Genomic DNA, 14,784 nt, shown 5'->3' with positions numbered 1-14,784 from the left:
TATTTCAGTTGTTTTTATACTTCATTGTACATTGTGAACGCCGTCTTTGCTCCACAGTAAGTCTTTGCTGTCGTCCAGCATTCTGTTTTTGTTTACTTTATGGCCAGTTCAGTTTTAGTTCCGTTCTGCATAGCCTTCACTAAGCTTCAATGCATTTTCTTAGAGGCACTCACCTTTTGTTTATTTTTGGTTTAAGCATTAGACACCTTTTTACCTGCACCCTGCCTCCTGCTGTTTGCGACATCTACACAGCAATTAGCTACCGGCGGCCACCTACTGATATGGAAGAGTATTACACGGGCACTCTGCTGAGCTCTAGCTAGCACCAAAATTCAACAACAACACATCTTTTGCAGACTATAATTACTGCTTTGCCAAAAATATTTTTAACCCTATTAGGTTAAATTACAAACCCCGTTTCCATATGAGTTGGGAAATTGTGTTAGATGTAAATATAAACGGAATACAATTATTTGCAAATCATTTTCAACCCATATTCAGTGGAATATGCTACAAAGACAACATATTTGATGTTCAAACTGATAAACTGTCACACCCTGACTTGGATTGGTTTTGCTTCTTCCACGCAAATGACGATTGGCACGAGCCAGACGAGAGTGCGAGTACATATTTGTTTATTTAAACACTATAATAAAAAATAAACAAACTAAGGGCGCTCACAAGGAGGTACAAAACTTGGCTACAAAAATACAAAAAGGAAAACAAAACACCTGCTCGATGGCATGAAAGACAATGAACTATGAACTTAAACTTGCACTGTGGCAGAACTATGAACAATTAAAACACAAACACTGTGACCGAAACAAAGGGCATGGATAGCAAGGTGCATAGCAGGTAATCGTGGGTGCGTGAAGGCATGAAGGCATGAAGGCAACCACATGCAAAGTTCCCAGACTGATGAAAAGAAAGTAAAATCCTTAAATACTGGCTGTGGTAATTAGTAACAGGTGTGAGAGGCTGAGGATCGGGGCGTGACTAGAGGGACCAGGTGGAAACTAATGGGTTGACATGGTAACAAAAGCAAACCAAGGAAGTGCAAAACGGAACAAGAGTCCAGAAAACAAAACAAAACATGATCAAACATAAAACCAGATTCACAGGCATGACATAAACATTATTTTTTTGCAAATAAACATTAACTTTAGAATTTGATGCCAGCAACATGTGACAAAGAAGTTGGGAAAGGTGGCAATAAATACTGATAAAGTTGAGGAATGCTCATAAAACACTTATTTGGAACATCTCATAGTATGGGGGTGCATTAGTGCCCAAGGCATGGGTAACTTACACATCTGTGAAGGCACCATTAATGCTGAAAAGGTACATACAGGTTTTGGAACAACATATGCTGCCATCTAAGCAACGTTATCATGGACGCCCCTGCTTATTTTAGCAAAACAATGCCAAGCCACATTCAGCACGTGGCTTCGTAAAAAAAAAGTGCGGGTACTTTCCTGGCCCGCCTGCAGTCCAGACCTGTGTCCCATCGAAAATGTGTGGAGTATTATGAAGCATAAAATACGACAGCGGAGACCCCGGACTGTTGAACGACTGAAGCTCTACATAAAACAAGAATGGGAAAGAATTCCACTTTCAAAGCTTCAACAACTAGTTTACTCAGTTCCCAAACGTTTACTGAGTATTGTTAAAGGGGAACATTATCACAATTTCAAAAGGGTTAAAAACAATAAAAATCAGTTCCCAGTGGCTTGTTGTATTTTTGGAAGTTTTTTTCAAAATTTTACCGGTCCTGGAATATCCCTAAATAAAGCTTTAAAGAGCCTTATTTTTGCTATCTTCGAAACCACTATCCATTTCCCTGTGACGTCATACAGTGCTGCCAATACAAACAACATGGCGGTTACCACAGCAAGATATAGCGACATTAGCTTGGATTCAGACTCGGATTTCAGCGGCTTAAGCGATTCAACAGATTAGGCATGTATTGAAACAGATGGTCGGAGTATGGAGGCAGATAGCGAAAACGAAATTGAAGAAGAAATTGAAGCTATTGAGCGAATAGCTATTGACGCTATTCGGCCATAGCGTGGGTGTACCTATTGAAGTGGCCCATAGCATGGCTGCCTTATTAGCATCGCCGGTAAAATGTGCGGACCAAACGATCAGGACTTTCGCATCTTGTGACACTGGACCGACTTAAATCCGTCGATTGGTAAGTGTTTGTTTCGCATTAAATGTGGGTATCTAGTTTCAAATGTACATACAGCTAGCGTAAATAGCATGTTAGCATCGATTAGCGTAGCATGTTAGCATCGATTAGCTGGCAGTCATGCCGTGACCAAATATGTCTGATTAGCACATAAGTCAACAACATCAACAAAACTCACCTTTGTGATTTCGTTGACTTAATGGTTGCAAATGCATCTGCAGGTTATCCATACATCTCTGTGCCATGTCTGTCTTAGCATCGCCGGTAAAATGTGAAGACACTTTGGTACATTCGATGGGGGTCTGGCGGAAGATTTCTTGCCAGTGGTGCAACTTGAATCCCTCCCTGTTAGTGTTGTTACACCCTCCGACAACACACCGTCGAGGCATGATGTCTCCAAGGTTCCAAAAAATAGTCGAAAAAACGGAAAATAACAGGGTTGAGACCCAGTGTTTGTAATGTGTTGAAAATGAAAATGGCGGGTGTGTTACCTCGGTGACGTCACATTCTGACGTCATCGCAAAAAGAGCGATAAACAGAAAGGCGTTTAATTTGCCAAAATTCACCCATTTAGAGTTTGGAAATCGGTTAAAAAAAATATATGGTCTTTTTTCTGCACCATCAAGGTATATATTGACGCTTACATAGGTTTGGTGATAATGTTCCCCTTTAAATGTTTTTTCCAAAGACTTCCATTAGGGTTTTATATACACATAATGTAAGTTTATATGTAATGCAGTAATGGGCACATTTAGGATAACATTTACGTATTTCGCTAATTTTAAGCACACGCGCACATATTAATTTCAAAAACGCATCACGACGTTCCCTACTTTATGAGAGCCAACAAACATAATAAAACACCACTTACTGTACAATGTCTGCTGTCATCAATGACTGCCACAATGTTCATATATTGCCATAATCCTGGCGTTGTCTGACATTTCCGGGTCTAAATTGGCTGTATCAACTTGTCGGAATACGTCCTCATCCAGATGAGATGCATGATTAATGACTTAGAATACAGTTTGATGAGCAAAGTCACCATGGTTGCTACATTTTATTTATCAAAGCGCTAGTATGCCTAATCATCCATCCATCCATCCATCAATGATGTCTCCAAAGTTCCAGAAAATAGTTAAAAAAACGGAAAATAACAGGGTTGAGACCCGGTGTTTGTAATGTGAAAATGAAAATGGCGGGTGTATTACCTCGGAGACGTCACGTTCTGACGTCATCGCTAAAAGAGTGATAAACAGAAAGGCGTTTATCTGCCAAAATTCACCCATTTAGAGTTCGGAAATCCGTTAAAAAAATACATGGTCTTTTTTCTGCAACATCAAGGTATATATTGACGCTTGCATAGGTTTGGTGATAATGTTCCCCTTTAAATGAAAATGTGATGTAACACAGTGGTGAACATGCCCTTTCCCAACTACTTTGGCATGAAATTCTAATCATTATTTGCAAAAAAAAATAAAGTTTATGAGTTTGAACATCAAATATCTTGTCTTTGTAATGCATTCAATTGAATATGGGTTGAAAAGGATTTGCAAATCATTGTATTCTGTTTATATTTACATCTAACACAAATTCCCAACTCATATGGAAACAGGGTTTGTAGATAATCTCCCAGGGTACAACAGACTGTATCTCAGTGGTTGAAAAACATTGATCTAAAAGATAGGTAAAACGGTCTCTTAAATGGAAGCAAACGGCGTGGCGCAGTGGTAGAGTGGCCGTGCGCAACCTGAGAGTCCCTGGTTCAATCCCCCACCTAGTACCAACCTCGTCACGTCCGTTGTGTCCTGAGCAAGACACTTCACCCTTGCTCCTGATGGGTGCTGGTTAGCGCCTTGCATGGCAGCTCCCTCCATCAGTGTGTGAATGTGTGTGTGAATGTGGAAGTAGTGTCAGAGCGCTTTGAGTACCTTGAAGGTAAAAAAGCGCTATACAAGTACAACCCATCCATCCATTTTCTACCGCTTATTCCCTTTCGGGGTCGCGGGGGGCGCTGGTGCCTATCTCAGCTACAATCGGGCGGAAGGCGGGGTACACCCTGGACAAGTCGCCACCTCATCGCAGGGCCAACACAGATAGACAGACAACATTCACACACTAGGGCCAATTTAGTGTTGCCAATCAACCTATCCCCAGGTGCATGTCTTTGGAAGTGGGAGGTAGCCGGAGTACCCGGAGGGAACCCACGCAGTCACGGGGAGAACATGCAAACTCCACACAGAAAGATCCCGAGCCTGGATTTGAACCCAGACGCACTAACCCCTCTGCCACCCTCTGCCACAAGTACAACCCATTTATTTATTTAAAAAGTCGACACCCGAATCGCAACGTGCTTTCAGCACTAACTGCATGTGCACACACTTGCTATTCAAACACACCTCCGACCTCCTTAAACGTGCAAGTGTTGTTAGCAGGCGATGTGTGGAATATTTCTATCCGTTTAAAGGCAGAGTCCCTGCGACTAAGTCGGTCTCGGGGAATAAAAAGGGAGCAAGGTAGTACAGACTTGCACTGTCTGCTGATCATCATCCAGCTGGTTTGTGTGTGTGTGTACAGAGTGTGTGTAGGTTGTCTTGAAGGCTCCCATTGAGACGAGATATCCCCTTTTCCTGTCATTGCCATGCAAAAGGTACCAGCTGCCTGCACTCGGCCATGACGGCTCAAATATTTGCCACTCCGTAAACTGGAGACGTCTTAAACCACAAACTCCAACCGCCCGTTTCCAGCAGTGTGAGCGGTTTCAATCAATCAATCAATCAATGTTTATTTATATAGCCCCAAATCACAAATGTCTCAAAGGACTGCACAAATCATTACGACTACAACATCCTCGGAAGAACCCACAAAAGGGCAAGGAAAACTCACACCCAGTGGGCAGGGAGAATTCACATCCAGTGGGACGCCAGTGACAATGCTGACTATGAGAAACCTTGGAGAGGACCTCAGATGTGGGCAACCCCCCCCCTCTAGGGGACCGAAAGCAATGGATGTCGAGCGGGTCTAACATGATACTGTGAAAGTTCAATCCATAGTGGCTCCAAGACAGCAGTGAGAGTCCCGTCCACAGGAAACCATCTCAAGCGGATCAGCAGCGTAGAGATGTCCCCAACTGATACAGGCGAGCGGTCCATCCTGGGTCCCGACGAGCGGTCCATCCTGGGTCTCGACTCTGGACAGTCAGTACTTCATCCATGGTCATCGGACCGGACCCCCTCCACAAGGGAGGGGGGGACATAGGAGAAAGAAAAGAAGCGGCAGATCAACTGGTCTAAAAAGGAGGTCTATTTAAAGGCTAGAGTATACAGATGAGTTTTAAGATGAGACTTAAATGCTTCTACTGAGGTAGCATCTCGAACTGTTACCGGGAGGGCATTCCAGAGTACTGGAGCCCGAACGGAAAAAGCTCTGTAGCCCGCAGACTTTTCAGGTTTCTTCAAATTAAAACGCCATTTCTCTTGGCCTGTTTTCACTGTACCGTTAATGGGAGCGCCCCGACGGAACATTGATTGTGTCGTTAATAGTCAGTTTGAGTGACAGAATTGAAACCTTTCCCATTGTAATGATATTTGCCGTCCCCTCGCTGTGTGTCATCCACTATCAAAATGTCACAGGCAGATTTACAAGAGCATCAGCTGCCAAACAAAGCTTATTTTCGTCCGGGGCTTCGGAGCGGAGGGGAAAATCCATATGCACTACAAATCAATGGAGGAAATTTATGGCTGGCGCCTCGGGTTTGAAGATTGCAAGTAACTAGCTTTTTCACAAAAGAGTGAACGGTTTGATTGCTTTGATAGGAATCAATTTTAGACGACTTTTTGTACATTGTGCAAAATAATAGGATGACGATGTTGAATCATTTCCACGGCTGGACGTGCGTCGACGCTCCACATGTCCTTTTTCTCCCTTGTCCTCCACCAACCGATGCATATAGATTACCTGTCGCCGGATTTCTTGGACCCACGTATTCAGTTCTCGCCCGGAAAAGGGTGGAATGCCATCTCCGGGTTGGGGAGGAGACCCTGCCCCAAGTGGAGGAGTTCAAGTACCTAGGAGTCTTGTTCACGAGTGAGGGAAGAGTGGATCGTGAGATCGACAGGCGGATCGGTGCGGCGTCTTCAGTAATGCGGACGTTGTATCGATCCGTTGTGGTGAAGAAGGAGCTGAGCTGGAAGGCAAAGCTCTCAATTTACCGGTCGATCTACGTTCCCATCCTCACCTATGGTCATGAGCTTTGGGTCATGACCGAAAGGATAAGATCACGGGTACAAGCGGCCCAAATGAGTTTGGGTCTCTCCCTTAGAGATAGGGTGAGAAGCTCTGCCATCCGGGAGGAACTCAAAGTAAAGCCGCTGCTCCTCCACATGGAGAGGAGCCAGATGAGGTGGTTCGGGCATCTGGTCAGGATGCCACCCGAACGCCTCCCTAGGGAGGTGTTTAGGGCACGTCCAACCGGTAGGAGGCCACGGGGAAGACCCAGGACACGTTGGGAAGACTATGTCTCCCGGCTGGCCTGGGAACGCCTCGGGATCCCCCGGGAAGAGCTAGACGAAGTGGCTGGGGAGAGGGAAGTCTGGGTTTCCCTGCTTAGGCTGTTGCCCCCGCGACCCGACCGCAGATAAGCGGAATATGATGGATGGATGGATGGACGTATTCAGTTCGCTTTACCGCACAAATAATCACCTGTCGACTTGTACATGTATTACCTTCCCTTGTTTATGTCGGTCTAATTGTGGAGCATCTAGTGTAGCATTAATCTCTCGTCAGACACGTTAAAGTTAGAAGCACAAAGAAAAAAAAGAAAAATAATCTAAGTAACTCAATGTCTGCTTCTCCTTTAGTCCAGGCCTGGGCAATTATTTTGACTCGGGGGCCAAATTTAGAGAAAAAATGTGTTTGGGGGCCGGTATATCTGATTTTTAGGAACACCAACAGAAAATTTCACAATAATTTCTGATTGAATGCTAAAAACGTTATGACGGACCGCCTTAAAAAACGGAATGGAATTTAAAATTTTTTTACTGAATGAAACAACCAGAATGTACATGAAAATAAAGAATGTGGGATTTACAATATTAACTAACGATAAGATGCTGAATCTGAACCAAAAGTTAGATAGGTAGATGGATGGATGGATGGATAATAGATAGATAGATAGAGGGAGGGGGGATGGATAGATAGATAGATGGATGGATGGATGGATGGATGGATGGATGGATGGATGGATGGATGGATGGATGGATGGATGGATGGATGGATGGATAGATAGATAGTACTTTATTGATTCCTTCAGGAAAGTTCCTTCAGGAAAATTAAAATTCCAGCAGCAGTCTACAGAGTTGAGATCAATTTTTTTTTAAAAAGTAAAAAGTAAATAATGGGGGTTTAAATGGAAACAAAATAGAGAAATATTACAATAAGAATAAAAAATAAAAAGCAACAATGGGAATAAAAATATAACAGTGAAATAAGAATATAACAAGACAAAGTAGGCAGTTATATTCTTATTTTACTGTTATATTTTTATTCCCAAGTTGCTTGATTACAAGCGAGCGTCATTATACAGGACTGCAGTTCCTGGAGGAGGTCAGGTCAGGAAAATGAGGCATTCCTAACTTGGAGGAGTCAAACCATCAGTTTTTATATTCCTCCTTTCTGACATCTCCTTTAATGGGTGACCATTAAAGGAGATGTCCGTGTCTAAGAGTCTGGAAAACTACTGCTTTAAGTCGTAACTAAAATGTTGGTGTTGAGCTAGAACAGTAGTCTCTTCTCAAGGATAGTGCTATCTCTTTCCAAAGCCCCAATTAGGGCCTCTTTCCTACGAGAAGTGATCCAATCCACCTGCGCATATCAAACTAAGGGGCCTTATCTTATTATGTGCTCAAACTGAAATACGACTTTTTACTTTAACTTAGGGGTTTGCTTTCTCTAAGATAAATATGAATATTCACCAAATGCAAAACATAATGAGTTAATTAATTCACTTCAGAATCACTAATGGTAACAAAAGCAAACTGGTTCTTGTCATACATTTGGGTTGAAAAAAATGTAACTCTAAGCAAGTTGTAAACAGCACCTTTAATGGAAGATAGAGATTGATTATTTTTTATACAAAATATTGACTTATCCATTGGTGGTAACAAACCCCCTGGTTCATGGAGGATAACAAACAGACCATAGGTAACATTTGGATTCTGTGGAACTAACTGTTACTTTGATGTTCTAGTGACTCAAAAATGTAATAATCAATTCCTGTATCAGCATTATTTGCGGGAAAATCACTTAATTGAAACAATTGTCCTGCATCCGTGTGCCATAACTCATGCTCGGTTAAAATCAGTTGGGTATTGATTGTGTCTGTTTTAGTATTCACTTTTATACTGTGTCAAAACTGGAAACAGTTACTAAAACAACACAAGTGGTGGTCTATGACTTTTGCACAATATGGTATATTTAAGTTCAATCAATCAATGTTTATTTATATAGCCCCAAATCACAAATGTCTCAAAGGACTGCACAAACCATTACGACTACAACATCCTCGGAAGAACCCACAAAAGGGCAAGGAAAACTCACACCCAGTGGGCAGGGAGAATTCACATCCAGTGGGACGCCAGTGACAATGCTGACTATGAGAAACCTTGGAGAGGACCTCAGATGTGGGCAACCCCCACCCTCTAGGGGACCCAAAGCAATGGATGTCGAGCGGGTCTAACATGATACTGTGAAAGTTCAATCCATAGTGGCTCCAACACAGTCGCGAGAGTTCAGTTCAAAGCAGATCCAAGACAGCAGCGAGAGTCCCGTCCACAGGAAACCATCCCAAGCGGAGGCGGATCAGCAGCGTAGAGATGTCCCCAACCGATACACATCCTGGGTCTCGACTCTGGACAGCCAGTACTTCATCCATGGTCATCGGACCGGACCCCCTCCACAAGGGAGGGGGGGACATAGGAGAAAAAAGAAAAGAAGCGGCAGATCAACTGGTCTAAAAAGGGAGTCTATTTAAAGGCTAGAGTATACAGATGAGTTTTAAGGTGAGACTTAAATGCTTCTACTGAGGTAGCATCTCGAACTGTTACCGGGAGGGCATTCCAGAGTACTGGAGCCCGAACGAAAAACGCTCTATAGCCCGCAGACTTTTTTTGGGCTCTAGGAATCACTAATAAGCCGGAGTCTTTTGAAGGCAGATTTCTTGCCGGGACATATTGTACAATACAATGGGCAAGATAGGATGGAGCTAGACCGTGTAGTATTTTAAGTAGTAAAACCTTAAATTTAAATATTCATGCTGTATTCTACACAGTTTTAAATGCTAATATGCAAAAATAAAGAACAAGAGGTTAAAAAAAAAAGATTGCAAACAAGGATTTCTCTTGTTTTCTCAACTACCTAAATAGTGTCTCAAGAGAGCAAGAATTCTGAAAGTAGGGGTACTTATATGTTTTTTAAAAAGTGGCGGCAGACAACATTGTTTAAGTGTGTCGTAGCAATCAAACTATAACTAAATAAAAAGTAGACTTGACAATTATCGTGAAAATACACAGTGAATTGTGTCTAAAACAAAAAGGTGGATACGGGACGTATAATTTTGACTTGGAGGATGAAATGAATGTTTTTTTTAAAAGATGGCAGGCAATGTGTCTCCCACAGTAGCTGTCTAGGCTGTACTCACTTTAAAGGCCTGTGGGGTGTTAGTGTGATTCCTCAACACCAAAAAACCTGACATGCCTTTCAGGCACAATTACCCAATGACAGCAACTGTTAAGGAGGTTCCGCTCCAGTCGCTCTCTGAAGCGAGGGTCACAATGCTCACGAACCAGGACATTTTTTTTTTTTTAATACAAATATATTTTCCAACTAATGGACCAAAGAGTAAAAATGCAATTCTTTCATATATGCATCATGACAAAAAGGGTAATATTAAAAAAAATGGATGGATGTTGATAGTCCAACTCATACTGACTGGTATGCACAATTTGTGGAGATGATATCAGTAGAAAGAAACTTATTTAGTTTGGATAATAATGAGTCATATTATTTAAATATCGTATTTCCTTGAATTGCCGCCGGGGCGCTAATTAATTTAAAAGCTCTTCTCACTCCTGCGCTTACCAAAGGCATGCGGTAAAAGTAAGCATGCGCTAGTTATTTTAAAGCCTCTTCTCACTCCGGCACTTACCAAAGGCATGCAGTAAAAATTGGAGTGTGATGTAAGTTTGGACCTTAAATCCTACTGAATAGCTCTTAATCTTCTTGCCTTTATGCGAATTTCAAATTACCGGTATTGAAATCAGCCTCCTTTATTTTGAAAATGATGACAGGGGAAGTGTCACGAGTTTGACCCGGCGGTAATACTAAGCATGCGCTAATTATTTTGACCCGGCATTTTCTATCGCCTGTCCCTTTCTATCGTTCATTATTTAAAATGTTTCTATTTCATTTTTTATAAATGGATGCGATGATAATATCAATGAGGGATTTCTAATCACTGCCATGTTGGAATTGTTATTCATATTTATATATTTGATCACATTACACCTGTACTGGCTCACCTGCACTGGCTTCCTGTGCACTTAAGATGTGACTTTAAGGTTTTACTACTTACGTATAAAATACTACACGGTCTAGCTCCATCCTATCTTGCCCATTGTATTGTACCATATGTCCCGGCAAGAAATCTGCCTTCAAAGGACTCCGGCTTATTAGTTATTCCTAGAGCCCCAAAAAAGTCTGCGGGCTATAGAGCGTTTTCCGTTCGGGCTCCAGTAGTCTGGAATGCCCTCTCGGTAACAGTTCGAGATGCTACCTCAGTAGAAGCATTTAAGTCATTTGTATACTCTAGCCTTTAAATGGACCTCCTTTTTAGACCAGTTGATCTGCCGCTTCTTTTCTTTTTCTCCTCTGTCCCCCCCTCCCTTGTGGAGGGGGTCCGGTCCGATGACCATGGATGAAGTACTGGCTGTCCAGAGTCTGGACCCAGGATGGACCGCTAGTCAGGACCCAGGATGGACCGCTCGCCTGTGTATCGGTTGGGGACATCTCTACGATGCTGATCCGACTCCGCTTGGGATGGTTTCCTGTGGACGGGACTCTCGCTGCTGTCTTGGATCCGCTTTGAACTGAACTCTCGCGGCAGTGTTGGAGCCACTATGGATTGAACTTTCACAGTATCATGTTAGACCCGCTCGACATCCATTGCTTTCGGTCCCCTAGAGGGGGTGGGGGGTTGCCCACATCTGAGGTCCTCTCCAAGGTTTCTCATAGTCAGCATTGTCACTGGCGTCCCACTGGGTGTGAGTTCTCCCTGCCCACTGGGTGTGAGTTCTCCTTGCCCTTATGTGGGTTCTTCCGAGGATGTTGTAGTCGTAATGATTTGATACTGGCTTTACGGTGGCAGAGGGGTTAGTGCGTCTGCCTCACAATACGAAGGTCCTGCAGTCCTGGGTTCAAATCCAGGCTCGGGATCTTTCTGTGCGGAGTTTGCATGTTCTCCCCGTGAATGCGTGGGTTCCCTCCGGGTACTCCGGCTTCCTCCCACTTCCAAAGACATGCACCTGGGGATAGGTTAATTGGCAACACTAAATTTGCCCTAGTGTGTGAATGTTGTCCGTCTATCTGTGTTGGCCCTGCGATGAGGTGGCGATTTGTCCAGGGTGTACTCCGCCTTCCGCCCGATTGTATCTGAGATAGGCGCCAGCGCCCCCCGCGACCCCAAAAGGGAATAAGCAGTAGAAAATGGATGGATGGATGATATTGATACTGTTGTTGATATAATTCATTTTTGTTTGACTACTTTTGGATTCTTTTGTGTCATGTTTGTGTGTCCTCTCAATTGCTCTGTTGATTGCTATTCTGAATGTTGCTGTGTAGCAATCAAAAAAAAAAAAGAAAAGACTCGTCAGTGCTTTAGATTTGTGACAACAGGCGTGGAACACGCTGCAAAGTTTCTTTGGAAAAGGTAGCAGCTCAACAAACGTATTCATCGAGCCGAAAGGGAGGGGGGGGAATGCAACTCTTTACGAGGCAAACAAGACGGCAACAACTGACAACAAACTGCCTCAGAAGCATCTTACTGAGGTGGAATCATTTACACAAGGTTCTCTGTATGATGAGAGAGGACAACAATGCAGAGAGCGATCATGAAAGCAGTGGTTCTACACATCCAAACCAGGCAGCTCATGCATGCTGCAAGACTTAATGGAATTATAACTCATTTAATCATCAATATAGTGATATACAACATGTGCGATGAAGTGTACATTGTCTTTAACATCAGTCCACACCTACAAAGAGCCCAGGATACATAATACAAAAGCCTGTGTTTATCCACTTACTAAAGATATACAGTCATTTCAACGTTTTACTTCTTTATTAATTGACATACAATGTAGAAAACTACATTTGTATTTACAGAATTATTCTATTCAAGACAGAAGATTTAAGTTAGCATTTTATTGATCTAAAGCAGGGGTGTCAAACTCAAATACAGAGTGGGCCAAAATGTAAAACTGAACAAAGCCGCGGGCCGAGCTTGAACAAATTAACCTTTTAATAGGAACCCAAAAAAGTTTTTCATTGAATATTGAAGAAGCAAGGCTTATATAACTTTATAGTGACATGTAAAATAGAGTTTCAAATAATAATAACAATAATAATTAAAAATTATCAATGGCATATCAAATCAAATTTGAATAAAAATTGAATGCCTCTTTTGTATTTGCAGCCTTCTGAGGTAAATATTAACTTTTTCCAGAGGCTAATACATTTGAAAATAAAATAATGAATAAATCAACCATTCAGGCCTTTTTAATGTCGGGGCTCTTTTTCTTGTCTTAATTCTGGGATCTTCACACACTCACGCACCCTACCCATGCTGTTCCAACCTTCATGCCCTCGTCCACAGTTCCGTGCAAGTTTTGTTGTTTATGTGCCAGTTTTGTTTTTTCATGCCAGAGTGCAAGTGTTTTCTTTTCATGTTTGTAGTTTGCAGCATTTATGCTAGTCTTTTGTTTGTTCATAGCCAAGTGTTTGTACTGCCTTGTGATTGCCTTAGTTCAGGGGCGCTCACACTTTTTCTGCAGGCGAGCTACTTTTCAATTGACCAAGTCGAGGAGATCTACCTCATTCCTATTTATAATTTATATTTATTTATTTATGAAAGAGACATTTTTGTAAACAAGTTAAATGTGTTTAATGATAATACAAGCATGTTTAACACACATAGATTCCTTTCTTTCATGAAGACAAGAATATAAGTTGGTGTATTACCTGATTCTGATGACTTGCATTGATTGGAATTAGACAGTGGTGCTGATAACGTCCGCATTTTCAAATGGAGGGAAAAAAAAAGTCCTCCTTTCTGTCCAATACTACATGAAAGTGGTTGGATTTGGCATCTCATTTGTCCAACTTGCATACTCCTTTTTAAACACTTTGTTATGAGAGTAGCATATGTGTGTGGCCCTTTAATGTCTGGCAGCAGGTGAGTGACGTCAGTGAGTGTGCGGGTGGGCAAGCAAGTGAGAAAGCGGTCGCTGAGGGCGGGGGAGAAATACATTGGCATCAAACTCCGTAGCTTGCTAGCTTGTGCACGCTAGCTTTCTGAGACTCTTATTTTGTTAGCACAGGCAGGATGAAGCAGGTCTTTTATGGTGAAGACAGGAAGTGTGCAGTCGGTCTTTAGAGTTTTGACAGTAGGTACGGAGTCTCTAGAAATAAAATGTGTTTCTCTGCGTCCGCCCTGTTAGTGATTTTTTTCTTAAATATGAGCTGGCAGCAGCCAGCGTCATCTCACAAGATCCTCGGGTGCCGAGAATGTCAAACAACTGACGAAAGTGAAGTCTTGGTATGATTGATGATTGCTCATTTTTATGTCTATTTTTTAATGCCTGGCTTGAGATCGACTGACACACCCTCCGAGATCGACCAGTCGGTCGCGAACGACGTAATGCCCACCCCTGCAATAGTTTGTTTATTTTTTATTATAGTGTTTAAATAAACAACAATGTACTCACAGTCACGTCTCGCCCGTGCAAATCATTCTCTGCGTCGAAGAAACAACTTTAATCCAAGCCATGTTGTGAAGTGAAGTGAATTATATTTATATAGCGCTTTTCTCTAGTGACTCAAAGCGCTTTTACATAGTGAAACCCAATATTTAAGTTACATTTAAACCAGTGTGGGTGGCACTGGGAGCAGGTGGGTAAAGTGTCTTGCCCAAGGACACAACGGCAGTGACTAGGATGGTGGAAGCGGGAATCGAACCTGCAACCCTCAAGTTGCTGGCACGGCCACTCTACCAACCGAGCTATGCCGTCCCACGCACATTGACAGTATGCACCGTCATTTCAAACAACTAGTTTTTGATCAAATAAAAGCAAAACATGTTTTGGATTGTATCTGCGATTTATATGCATCTGTCTATTTAAAAAGCATGGAAAAAAATCGGAAATTTTAAATTTGTATGATTTTATATTTAGGCCATTTTGCACAGACCTACCTCAAAGACACAAATTACGTTTTTTCAATTTTCAAAGCGGACTTTGCTTTTGTGTCTGTGATGTGGGATC

At 42.3% G+C, this 14,784-nt stretch overlaps 1 protein-coding gene across 6 annotated transcripts in view; it reads right to left on the bottom strand.

Annotated features, from left to right (window-relative positions):
- Positions 1 to 14,784, bottom strand: part of adgrb1a (adhesion G protein-coupled receptor B1a) — a 468,831-nt gene that overhangs the window by 395,123 nt on the left and 58,924 nt on the right. The gene's annotated exons all lie outside the window — the stretch shown is intronic.

This window comes from Nerophis ophidion, linkage group LG11 (assembly GCF_033978795.1).
Source record: "Nerophis ophidion isolate RoL-2023_Sa linkage group LG11, RoL_Noph_v1.0, whole genome shotgun sequence".
Taxonomy (NCBI): domain Eukaryota; kingdom Metazoa; phylum Chordata; class Actinopteri; order Syngnathiformes; family Syngnathidae; genus Nerophis; species Nerophis ophidion.
The sequence above is the reverse complement of the archived record's forward strand: the minus strand, read 5'-3'. Positions and strand labels throughout refer to the sequence as shown.